Source organism: Lolium rigidum, chromosome 1 (genome assembly GCF_022539505.1).
Source record: "Lolium rigidum isolate FL_2022 chromosome 1, APGP_CSIRO_Lrig_0.1, whole genome shotgun sequence".
NCBI classification, from domain to species: domain Eukaryota; kingdom Viridiplantae; phylum Streptophyta; class Magnoliopsida; order Poales; family Poaceae; genus Lolium; species Lolium rigidum.
This window is the reverse complement of record NC_061508.1, coordinates 74,889,261-74,902,340: the sequence shown is the minus strand read 5'-3', so window position 1 is coordinate 74,902,340 and position 13,080 is coordinate 74,889,261.

Sequence of the window (13,080 nt, the reverse complement as noted above, 5' to 3'; positions counted from 1 at the left end):
CCCTGGACTATGGGTCCATAGCAGTAGCTAGATGGTTGTCTTCTCCTCATTGCGCTATCATGTTAGATCTTGTGAGCTGCCTATCATGATCAAGATCATCTATTTGTAATCCTACATGTTGTGTTTGTTGGGATCCGATGAATATTGAATACTATGTCAAGTTGATTATCAATCTATCATATATGTTATTTATGTTCTTGCATGCTCTCCGTTGCTAGTAGAGGCTCTGGCCAAGTTGATACTTGTGACTCCAAGAGGGAGTATTTATGCTCGATAGTGGGTTCATGCCTCCATTAAATCTGGGACGAGTGACGTAAAGTTCTAAGGTTGTGGATGTGCTGTTGCCACTAGGGATAAAACATCGATGCTTTGTCTAAGGATATTTGTGTTGATTACATTACACACCATACTTAATGCAATTGTCTCGTTGTTTGCAACTTAATACCGGAGGGGTTCGGATGATAACCTCGAAGGTGGACTTTTTAGGCATAGATGCATGTCTGGATAGCGGTCTATGTACTTTGTCGTAATGCCCCGATTAAATCTCATAGTACTCATCATGATATATGTATGTGCATTTTTATGCCTTCTTTATTTGTCAATTGCCCAACCGTAATTTGTTCACCCAACATCCGATATCTTATGGGAGAGACACCACTAGTGATCTGTGGACCCCGGTCCTATTCTTTACATCCGAAATACAATCTGCTGCAATTGTTCTTTACTGTTCTTCGCAAACAACCATCATCATCCACACTATACATCTAATCCTTTGTTTACAGCAAGCCGGTGAGATTGACAACCTCGCTGTTACGTTGGGGCAAAGTTCTGTGATTGTGTTGTGCAGGTTTCACGTTGGCGCCGGAATCCCTGGTGTTGCGCCGCACTATACTCCTCCGCCATCAACCTTCAACGTGCTTCTTGACTCCTACTGGTTCGATTAAACCTTGGTTTCTTACTGAGGGAAACTTGCTACTGTGCGCATCACACCTTCCTCTTGGGGTTCCCAACGGGCGTGTCAACTACACGCATCACCCTTCTTCTACGTTGGAAAGTTGCTCCTTCTCCCCAATAACACACCATTAAGTTGAGCCACGAAAATCATAATATCTCCTCCCTCAACCAACCAAAGCTCTTGATCTTTGGAGAATCGAAGGAGAAGACTCCGATCTACATCTTCACCGAAGCGATTTGTATTCCCTCCTCATTTGGTTGAGGGCCCATTTGCTAGTGTTTCTTTGGAAACTCTAGTTGTTGTTGTTGTTGTTGTTGCCTCCAATTCAGTTGTGGATATGTGCCCAATGTGGTGACCCGGCATACCACTTCATGGTGTAGTATGCAAGTCTGATATAACACCAATGAAACACCGTGCCACTAGTATTATATCGCTCAGAGTGGTACAACAGAAACATATGCGGGTCCAAGGAATGTCTATAGAATTACAACATTGACTCTTTACAAAAGATCCACACAGCCTCCTACTTTACAATGAGGTAAAACTGCAAATAAACTCCAGAAGAACGACTCGTGATCTAATCCTATCACGAACTCTATTTTTAGAGTATTTAACTAGCTATAGAGGCTATGAATAGATTCTAGCTAAATAGGAGCTAGGTTTAGGAAGCTAGTTCCCTTCTATGGATAATCTAGGTTTTATCCTTGTCGAATGTGATATCTGACTCCTCTGACAGGTCCTGTCTCTTGAAGAAGTTGATGACTCCTCGATCTTCGAGTTGCACTGTAGATCCTCCTTCGATGCCTCCATATCTAAGCAGGGGATTTAAGAGTGGGATGAGTACGAGCGTACTCAACAAGTTCATTATAGGAAAGAGGTGTTTAATGCACTAGCTACAGCATTAGACCGGAAAGTCTAATACCAATGCAGAGTTTTCATAACCATTTCTTCAAAAGGTTGCTTTTATTCGGAAGAACTATGTCCGTCAACCTTCACCAGCTTACTAGAACTTCTTGGAGCTCCTTTCCGGCAGCGTTCGCAGCTCCATATCCCGGAACGAGGAGTGACAGGTCACGATTCATTACACTCGCAGAGGTGTGTTGCTTTACCCATAAGAGATCTTATCCTTGTTGCCAACCGAGTTGCAGGCTCGTCCACACTTCCTTTGGTGTGAGGCCAGGAGTAAGGTCATAGCCAATCATATTCCTCCGCTACCTCATACACCCACCCTTTGCTGCAAACTCCGACCCTGGGTCCTCGCCGGTGCTCTTATACCAATTAAGGACGGCCCCCGACCACGACAACAATTCAGGTCTCTACCATGAACTCCTTCGCCGGGAGATGCAACCCATCATAGACCGCAATAACCGTGGGGACTTCATCGGGACCCCCACCCTACCGCTTGTCCTCTCTTGGATCAAGGGTCTATGGTAAAGCGCATCCGTTGATGTACAAGAGGTGGAAATACAATTGACTATTTCGTCCCACTCCAGATCTTATGGTTAACACGGGTATTACGGCACAAGAATCAGTGGACGACATTTGTTGTTTAATCCTAGATGGATATAAACCCTTGCAATGGAACCTCCACCATATCAACACATACCATGGTTCCATTGCCCACCACATAGTCATATTCATAGTTATGAAAATAGTATTTTTGCTTTTTATGCAAGAGTGATAAGTATAATACTTTTCAAGTAATTTGGTAAAAATACTCAAATGACATGAGCAAGTGATGAACTTGCCTTTCTTGACTGCAAGATTATGCAGGCAAGGTCTTCGATACGCAGTAACTCCAAATTCTGAAATAGCATCATCGTCCGATAAGGACGATGTTTAAAAGATTGGCAAGGATGCAATAATGCATAAGTATGAGATGCAATCGCTCTAAGCGTGACCTAACCCCGATGATTTAGGATCAGTAAGTTGTAATGATTGGTTCAGGGTGTGTTGCATTTTAGAGTGCTTCACAAGCAAGGTTCTTATTAAGAATTGGTTACTCGTTATCATAAACGAGTATCGTAATAAATCATAATAATAACACTAATAGCACATAACAATATCAATTGGTATAATCCTAACATGTAATGAATAGTGGTTGGTTTTAGCACTATATGGCATGGTTAATGATTAATTATCATATATTTCAAAAGAATAACTTTTGAAGAACATGTTCTTTGATAAAGAACAAGTATGATAATTAGGGTTGTGGAGTTCTATGGTGTTCTATGATTCTAATTGGTTTCTAGAATAAGTAGTAGATGAATCACATCCTAGTTGGATTCATCAACACCTAGGGTTTGTATGGTTGAATTAAGCCTATACATTCTAAGCAATTATTCAAACAATGTTTCTATCAAGATTGGTTCATCTTGTTGGTGATAGCTAGCTAGGGTTTATAGGTCCTTATAAGCAGGGTTGATGAGAATTCCTTATTTTCTTCAAAAGAATAACTTTTGAAGAACATACTTCTTAAGTAATAAGAAGTATTGCGATTAGGGTTGAGGTGGTTTGGGTTTTACTATTGGTTCTATTAAGTAAGGAGTAATTGGCTCCTAAGTAGGATGGTGGTTAAGTATCCAACACTAGTAGGGTTTAGTGGAACAGAGTTCTGTAATGTAAAATAGTAGGTATGGTTGCTATTAGGGTTCATCACAATGGTGTGATGCTAATTAGGGATAAATAAGGTTGTTGCCCCTAAGGATAGGAACTATGGTTGGTTCTATTTGATCATCTAGGTTTGATTATGATGAATACATGGGATACTAATTTAGTAATGATGGTTACTACATTTTATGTGATCATGGTAAACATTTAGAAGCTACTATGGTTCTATGATTGAAAGGAACTATCATGATCACATCTCCTAACCTAGGGTTTAGGTTAGAAACAAATTAGGGTTCACATGTAATAATGGAACTAGGGTTCCTAATGGTGTTAGGGTTTTAGGGTTTCACAAGCAATAATAATGTTGTAATACCATTCAATAAGAAATTAGGGTTTGCTATTTACCACATAGTTCTAAGATTAATAACTTCATTTTTAAAGTTGAAGTTATTAATAGCTTTGAAATAAAAATATTGGATTTGGCATTTTATTAATTTTCAAGAATTAATAATTAGGACAATTATTAATAAGGGTTTAAATTCCAACATTAAGGATTAAATAAGTTACCATTAAATAAAACTAGTGTTAATGTTTTCTTTATTTACTTTACTGTTTTTTTAGTTATTTTAGATAGTTTTCCTAATTATTGAAGTTTAATTGAATTTAGAATTAATAAATAAGGCTTAATTAATGAGTTTAAAATAATTAAATTTTTATTAAAAATAAAAATTTCATATTATATTTTTATTGGATAGAGTTTTATTTTCTAAGAATTTTAATATCTCATTTATATTTTTCTGACTTAAATTCGATTTTCTAAATTTATTTGAAGTTGCAGCAATTTATGAATTTGAAATTAAATAAACGAAATACTAAACCTACCCGGTTTTCTACCCACAGAGGCATTGACTAGTGGGCCAGAGCCCACGTAAGCTGCCACCGTGGCGCCGATGTGGCAGGGAAGTGGCCGGCCGACGGCCAGTTGCCGGCGGCGACGTTGATTCGGGCCCCCCGCGCCCATCCTGAGCAGCTGGGGAGACGCACTGCGTTGTGCTGAGCCAGAAGGGGGCGGCGCCGTGACCAAATGGTCGCCGGAGCCTTGCCGGCGGCAAGTCCGAGCGGCGGCGAACGGTGAACGACGACGAGGCGGCGCTACGGGGCACGATTGAGCAGGCCAGAGGCACTGCGAGATGCGGGAGCTCACCGGGAGTCTGTAGAGCTTGATGGCGAGGCCGATGGAGCTCAGACGGCGAGGATTTCTTCCCTGGACATGACGGCAATGGTCGGAGGGAATGGAGAAATTCGTCGGAACGGGGGCTTCCCAGCTTGCTGATGGCGTGTATTTCACACGTTCGTTGGGCAACCCCAAGAGGAAGGTATGATGCGCACAGCAGCAAGTTTTCCCTCAGAAAGAAACCAAGGTTTATCGAACCAGGAGGAGCCAAGAAGCACGTTGAAGGTTGATGGCGGCGGGATGTAGTGCGGCGCAACACCGGGGATTCCGGCGCCAACGTGGAACCTGCACAACACAACCAAAGTACTTTGCCCCAACGAAACAGTGAGGTTGTCAATCTCACCGGCTTGCTGTAACAAAGGATTAACCGTATTGTGTGGAAGATGATTGTTTGCAGAGAAAATAGTAAAAACAAGTATTGCAGCAGATTTGTATATCAGTATTAAAGAATGGACCGGGGTCCACAGTTCACTAGAGGTGTCTCTCCCATAAGATAAAAGCATGTTGGGTGAACAAATTACAGTCGGGCAATTGACAAATAGAGAGGGCATAACCATGCACATACATGACATGATAAGTATAGTGAGATTTAATTGGGCATTACGACAAAGTACATAGACCGCCATCCAACTGCATCTATGCCTAAAAAGTCCACCTTCAGGTTATCATCCGAACCCCTCCGGTATTAAGTTGCAAAGCAACAGTACAATTGCATTAAGTATGGTGCGTAATGTAATCAACAACTACATCCTCGGACATAGCGCCAATGTTTTATCCCTAGTGGCAACAAGACAACACAACCTTAGAACTTTCATCACATCGTCCCGGTGTCAATGCGGGCATGAACCCACTATCGAGCATAAATACTCCCTCTTGGAGTTAAAAGCAAAAACTTGGCCAGAGCCTCTACTAGTAACGGAGAGCATGCAAGATCATAAACAACACATATGTAATAACTTGATAATTAACATGACATGGTATTCTCTATCCATCGGATCCCGACAAACACAACATATAGAATTACGAGATAGATGATCTTGATCATGTTAGGCAGCTCACAAGATCCAACAATGAAGCACAATGAGGAGAAGACAACCATCTAGCTACCGCTATGGACCCATAGTCCAGGGGTGAACTACTCACTCATCACTCCGGAGGCGACCATGGCGGTGTAGAGTCCTCCGGGAGATGAATCCCTCTCCGGCAGGGTGCCGGAGGAGATCTCCGGAATCCCCCGAGATGGGATCGGCGGCGGCGGCGTCTCGGTAAGGTTTTCCGTATCGTGGTTTTTCGCGTCGGGGTTTTCGCGACGGAGGCTTTATATAGGCGAAGAGGCGGCGCAGAGGGTCGAAGGGGTGGCCACACCATATGGCGGCGCGGCCGGGGCCTCGGGCCGCGCCGGCCTATGGTCCGGGGGCCCGAGTGCCCCCCTCCGGTCCTTCCCGGGTGTTCCGGATGCTTCCGGTGAAAATAGGAACCCGGGTCTTGATTTCGTCCGATTCCGAGAATATTTCGTTACTAGGATTTCTGAAACCAAAAACAGCAGAAAACAGGAACTGGCACTTCGGCATCTTGTTAACAGGTTAGTTCCAGAAAATGCACGAATATGACATAAAGTGTGCATAAAACATGTAGGTATCATCAATAATATGGCATAGTTCTGCTCGTCCCGAGCAGGTAAAACGATAACAAAGATAATTTCTGAAGTGATATGCCATCATAACCTTGATCATACTATTTGTAAACATATGTAGTGGATGCAGCGATCAAAACAATGGTAATGACATGAGTAAACAAGTGAATCATAAAGCAAAGACTTTTCATGAATAGTACTTCAAGACAAGTATTAATAAGTCTTGCATAAGAGTTAACTCATAAAGCAACAAATCAAAGTAAAGGTATTGAAGCAACACAAAGGAAGATTAAGTTTCAGCGGTTGCTTTCAACTTGTAACATGTATATCTCATGGATAATAGTCAACATAGAGTAATATAACAAGTACAATATGCAAGTATGTAGGAATCAATGCACAGTTCACACAAGTGTTTGCTTCTTGAGGTGGAGAGAGATAGGTGAACTGACTCAACATAAAAGTAAAAAGAATGGTCCTTCAAAGAGGAAAGCATCGATTGCTATATTTGTGCTAGAGCTTTTATTTTGAAAACATGAAACAATTTTGTCAACGGTAGTAATAAAGCATATGAGTTATGTACATTATATCTTACAAGTTGCAAGTCTCATGCATAGTATACTAATAGTGCCCGCACCTTGTCCTAATTAGCTTGGACTACCGGATCTTTGCAATGCACATGTTTTAACCAAGTGTCACAATGGGGTACCTCCATGCCGCCTGTACAAAGGTCTAAGGAGAAAGCTCGCATTTTGGATTTCTCGTTTTTGATTATTCTCAACTTAGACATCCATACCGGGACAACATGGACAACGAGATAATGGACTCCTCTTTAATGCATAAGCATGTGGCAACAATTATTATTCTCATATGAGATTGAGGATATATGTCCAAAACTGAAACTTCCACCATGAATCATGGCTTTAGTTAGCGGCCCAATGTTCTTCTCTAACAATATGCATGCTCCAACCATGAAGGTGGTAGATCTCTCTTACTTCGGACAAGACGGACATGCATAGCAACTCACATGATATTCAACAAGGAATAGTTGATGGCGTCCCCGGAAGCATGGTTATCGCACAACAAGCAACTTAATAAGAGATAAAGTGCATAAGTACATATTCAATACCACAATAGTTTTTAAGCTATTTGTCCCATGAGCTATATATTGCAAAGGTGAATGATGGAATTTTAAAGGTAGCACTCAAGCAATTTACTTTGGAATGGCGGATAAATACCATGTAGTAGGTAGGTATGGTGGACACAAATGGCATAGTGCTTGGCTCAAGTATTTGGGATGCATGAGAAGTATTCCCTCTCGATACAAGGTTTAGGCTAGCAAGGTTATTTGAAAAAAACACAAGGATGAATGGTACAGAAAAACTCACATAAAAGACATATTGTAAACATTATAAGACTCCATACCGTCTTCCTTGTTGTTCAAAACTCAATACTAGATGTTATCTAGACTCTAGAGAAACCAAATATGCAAACCAGATTAGCAAGCTCTAAGTATTTCTTCATTAATGGGTGCAAAGTATATGATGCAAGAGCTTAAACATGAGCACAACAATTGCCAAGTATCAAATTATCCAAGACATTTTAGAGTTACTACATGTAGCATTTTCCAATTCCAACCATATAACAATTTAACGAAGAAGAAACTTCGCCATGAATACTATGAGTAGAGCCTAAGGACATATTTGTCCATATGCTACAGCGGAGCGTGTCTCTCTCCCATAAAGTGAATGCTAGGATCCATTTTATTCAAACAAAACAAAAAACAAAAACAAACCGACGCTCCAAGCAAAGTACATAAGATGTGACGGAATAAAAATATAGTTTCGGGGAGGAACTCGATAATGTTGTCGATGAAGAAGGGGATGCCTTGGGCATCCCCAAGCTTAGACGCTTGAGTCTTCTTAGAATATGCAGGGGTGAACCACCGGGGCATCCCCAAGCTTAGAGCTTTCACTCTCCTTGATCATATTGCATCATACTCCTCTCTTGATCCTTGAAAACTTCCTCCACACCAAACTCGAAACAACTCATTAGAGGGTTAGTGCATAATAAAAATTCACATGTTCAGAGGTGACACAATCATTTTTAACACTTCTGGACATTGCATAAAGCTACTGGACATTAATGGATCAAAGAAATTCATCCAACATAGCAAAAGAGGCAATGTAAAATAAAAGGCAGAATCTGTCAAAACAGAACAGTCCGTAAAGATGGATTTTATTAGGCCACCAGACTTGCTCAAACGAAAATGCTCAAATTGAATGAAAGTTGCGTACATATCTGAGGATCATGCTCGTAAATTGGCTTAATTTTCTGAGCTACCTACAGGGAGATAGACCCAGATTCGTGACAGCAAAGAAATCTGGAACTGCGCAGTAATCCAAATCTAGTACTTACTTTACTATCAAAGACTTTACTTGGCACAACAAAACTCACAACTAAGATAAGGAGAGGTTGCTACAGTAGTAAACAACTTCCAAGACACAAATATAAAGTAAAATACTGTAGCAAAATAACACATGGGTTATCTCCCAAGAAGTTCTTTCTTTATAGCCATTAAGATGGGCTCGAGCAATTTTAATGATGCACCCGCAAGAAATAGTATTTGAAGCAAAAGAGAGCATCAAGAGGCAAATTCAAAACAAATTTAAGTCTAAAATGCTTCCTATGCATAGGAATCTTGTAAATAAACAAGTTCATGAAGAGCAAAGTAACAAGCATAGGAAGATAAAACAAGTGTAGCTTCAAAATTTTCAGCACATAGAGAGGTGTTTTAGTAACATGAAAATTTCTACAACCATATTTTCCTCTCTCATAATAATTTTCAGTAGCATCATGAGCAAACTCAACAATGTAACTATCACATAAAGCATTCTTATCATGAGTCTCATGCATAAAATTATTACTCTCCACGTAAGCATAATCAATTTTATTAGTTGTAGTGGGAGCAAATTCAACAAAGTGGCTATCATCATGTATAGGAGGCATATTGTAATCATAAAAGAAAATTTTCTCCTCAATGCTTGGGGTACTAAAAAGATCCTGCTCATCGAGCCGGCTTCCCCAAGCTTAGAATTTTCCATAGCATTAGCAACAATGGTGTTCAAAGCATCCGTAGTAATAACATTCCCATTAGCATGCATATAAAGTTCCATGGGTTTTTTAATTCTCTCTTCAAACACATCATGTCCTAATTCAAGATAAAGTTCATAAAGATCTCTCATATTTTTGTTGTTTTCCATTATGCTTAACTAGTGAAATAAAAACATGCATGATATTAAGTAAAGTAAAACAAGTAACCAATTTTTTCGTGTTTTTGATATAGCAAACAAGATAGCAAATAAAGTAAAACTAGCAACTAATTTTTTTGTATTTTGATATAATGCAGCAAACAAAGTAGTAAATAAAATAAAGCAAGACAAAAACAAAGTAAAGAGATTGGGAAGTGGAGACTCCCTTGCGGCGTGTCTTGATCTCCCCGGCAACGGCGCCGGAAAAGAGCTTGATGGCGTGTATTTCACACGTTCGTTGGGCAACCCCAAGAGGAAGGTATGATGCGCACAGCAGCAAGTTTTCCCTCGGAAAGAAACCAAGGTTTATCGAACCAGGAGGAGCCAAGAAGCACGTTGAAGGTTGATGGCGGCGGGATGTAGTGCGGCGCAACACCGGGGATTCCGGCGCCAACGTGGAACCTGCACAACACAACCAAAGTACTTTGCCCCAACGAAACAGGTGAGGTTGTCAATCTCACCGGCTTGCTCGTAACAAAGGATTAACCGTATTGTGTGGAAGATGATTGTTTGCAGAGAAAATAGTAAAAACAAGTATTGCAGCAGATTTGTATATCGGTATTAAAGAATGGACCGGGGTCCACAGTTCACTAGAGGTGTCTCTCCCATAAGATAAAAGCATGTTGGGTGAACAAATTACAGTCGGGCAATTGACAAATAGAGAGGGCATAACCATGCACATACATGACATGATAAGTATAGTGAGATTTAATTGGGCATTACGACAAAGTACATAGACCGCCATCCAACCGCATCTATGCCTAAAAAGTCCACCTTCGAGGTTATCATCCGAACCCCCTCCGGTATTAAGTTGCAAAGCAACGGACAATTGCATTAAGTATGGTGCGTAATGTAATCAACAACTACATCCTCGGACATAGCGCCAATGTTTTATCCCTAGTGGCAACGAGCACAGCACAACCTTAGAACTTTCCGTCACTCGTCCCGGTGTCAATGCAGGCATGAATCCACTATCGAGCATAAATACTCCCTCTTGGAGTTAAAAGCAAAAACTTCGCCAGAGCCTCTACTAGTAACGGAGAGCATGCAAGATCATAAACAACACATATGTAATAACTTGATAATTAGCATGACATGGTATTCTCTATCCATCGGATCCCGACAAACACAACATATAGAATTACAGATAGATGATCTTGATCATGTTAGGCAGCTCACAAGATCCAACAATGAAGCACAATGAGGAGAAGACAACCATCTAGCTACTGATATGGACCCATAGTCCAGGGGTGAACTACTCACTCATCACTCCGGAGGCGACCATGGCGGTGTAGAGTCCTCCGGGAGATGAATCCCCTCTCCGGCAGGGTGCCGGAAGAGATCTCCAGAATCCCTCGAGATGGGATCGGCGGCGGCGGCGTCTCAGTAAGGTTTTCCGTATCGTGGTTTTTCGCGTCAGGGTTTTCGCGACGGAGGCTTTATATAGGCGAAGAGGCGGCGCAGGAGGGTCGAAGGGGTGGCCACACCATATGGCGGCGCGGCCAGGGCCTGGGCCGCGCCGGTCTATGGTCTGGGGGCCCGGTGCCCCCTCTCGGTCCTTCCCGGGTGTTCCGGATGCTTCCGGTGAAAGTAGGAACCCGGGTCTTGATTTCGTCCGATTCCGAGAATATTTCGTTACTAGGATTTACGAAACCAAAAACAGCGAGAAAACAGGAACCGGCACTTCGGCATCTTGTTAATAGGTTAGTTCCAGAAAATGCACGAATATGACATAAAGTGTGCATAAAACATGTAGGTATCATCAATAATATGGCATAGAACATAAGAAATTATCGATACGTCGGAGACGTATCACTTGCACGCGTCGACGAAAAGAACGAGGGGAGGACGGCGGTTCTGGGAGCATCCTTGGCGAGGCTCGGGGCTGCCCCAATCGCCGGTGGTGAACGGAGGCCGGCGAGCTAGGGTTTCGTCATTGGGAGAGAATGGAGCAGAGAGAGGGGAAATTAGGGTTAGGTTCATCTGGCGGCGGCTCGTTGAGCTTTATAGAGGCCAGAGAGCGGCGGCGAGCATCTTGGCGCGGCCGGTGGCGGAGGAGCTGCCACCGAGCTGCTTGCCGGGATGGACGAAGACGATGGTCCCTCCCTCGTGGGGAAATATCGTGAAGGGGTAAGTTGGGCTGGGCTTCGTTGGGCTGTGCGGCTTGGGCTGTGGTGATGGGCTGCTGCGGCCAGGTAGTCTGGTAAGTCCCCCTTTTCCTTTCTTTATTTTGTTTTCTGTTTTTATTTATTGTTTTCAATTCTGTTTTGAATTCATGTTTTATCTATTTTCTATTTTGCAGGTGTTAAACAATTGGTCTTTTATGAAGACTAATAAAAGTATTATTGTATTACTCAATTGTTTTGATTAAACATTTCACATATGTGAGCTTTATTACAAATTGTAATTAATCATGATTTTATGCACTCATTTTAATTTCCTTTTTCTTGTGTAATCAAATCTATTTTGAATTATTAGGGTTGATAATTTCTACTCTAAGTATTTTAGAATTTATGATTAGGGTTTGAGCTCTTAATTGAGAATTTAGTTCCCTGCATATGATTTTATGTGATCCTCTATTTATTAAGATCTTGTAATTTTGATTATCACTCTATGTCAAGGTTACCACTATTATTATATTTTAATAACACTTTGATTTACCTAGAGTAGACATCACTCTCCCCATGGTTGGACTTTGGTTATAAAGATAAGTGGTTGTTAATCACACTTGATGGTTCTAATTATAAGATGCATCACAAGAGTTTTCCCAGGTTTAATAATTATAACTTAAGACTTTATTAATGTGCCATTCTAGGTTTCTAATGATATTTACCTAAGGGCAATTGGTTTGAATCTTAGTCATGGCCTAGGTTTATATTATGATCACCATAGTGATACATAAACTAGGGTTGAGGTTTAATTCTAGGTTGTGAGATGAGATGACACCATATTGCATGTGCTAGGGTTAATCTCCCCTAACTAGGATGAGATGGTGGCTTAATTAAAATTTTATGTTCTCCTTTAGTTACTAAGATATTGAGAATTGGTTTTATATTCTACCAATTAACTTCTATTACTATCCTCAATTTATCACTAAAGTAACTAAAGTTGTTATAGTTCTTTTTATAGTTAACTTTGGTCATATGGATGGATGGTTTCTCACCATATTAAGTATGAGGTTTTACTCTAAGGTTTTCTTGGTTCTTTAATTTTATGAAATATAGGTATGGTAGGATTCTACTTATGATCACCAAATGGTTCACAAGTAAAAGATAAGATATAAACCTAGGGTTGCTTACTAGTTATCTTCCTATAATTTCATGTGGGAATGAAATCTACT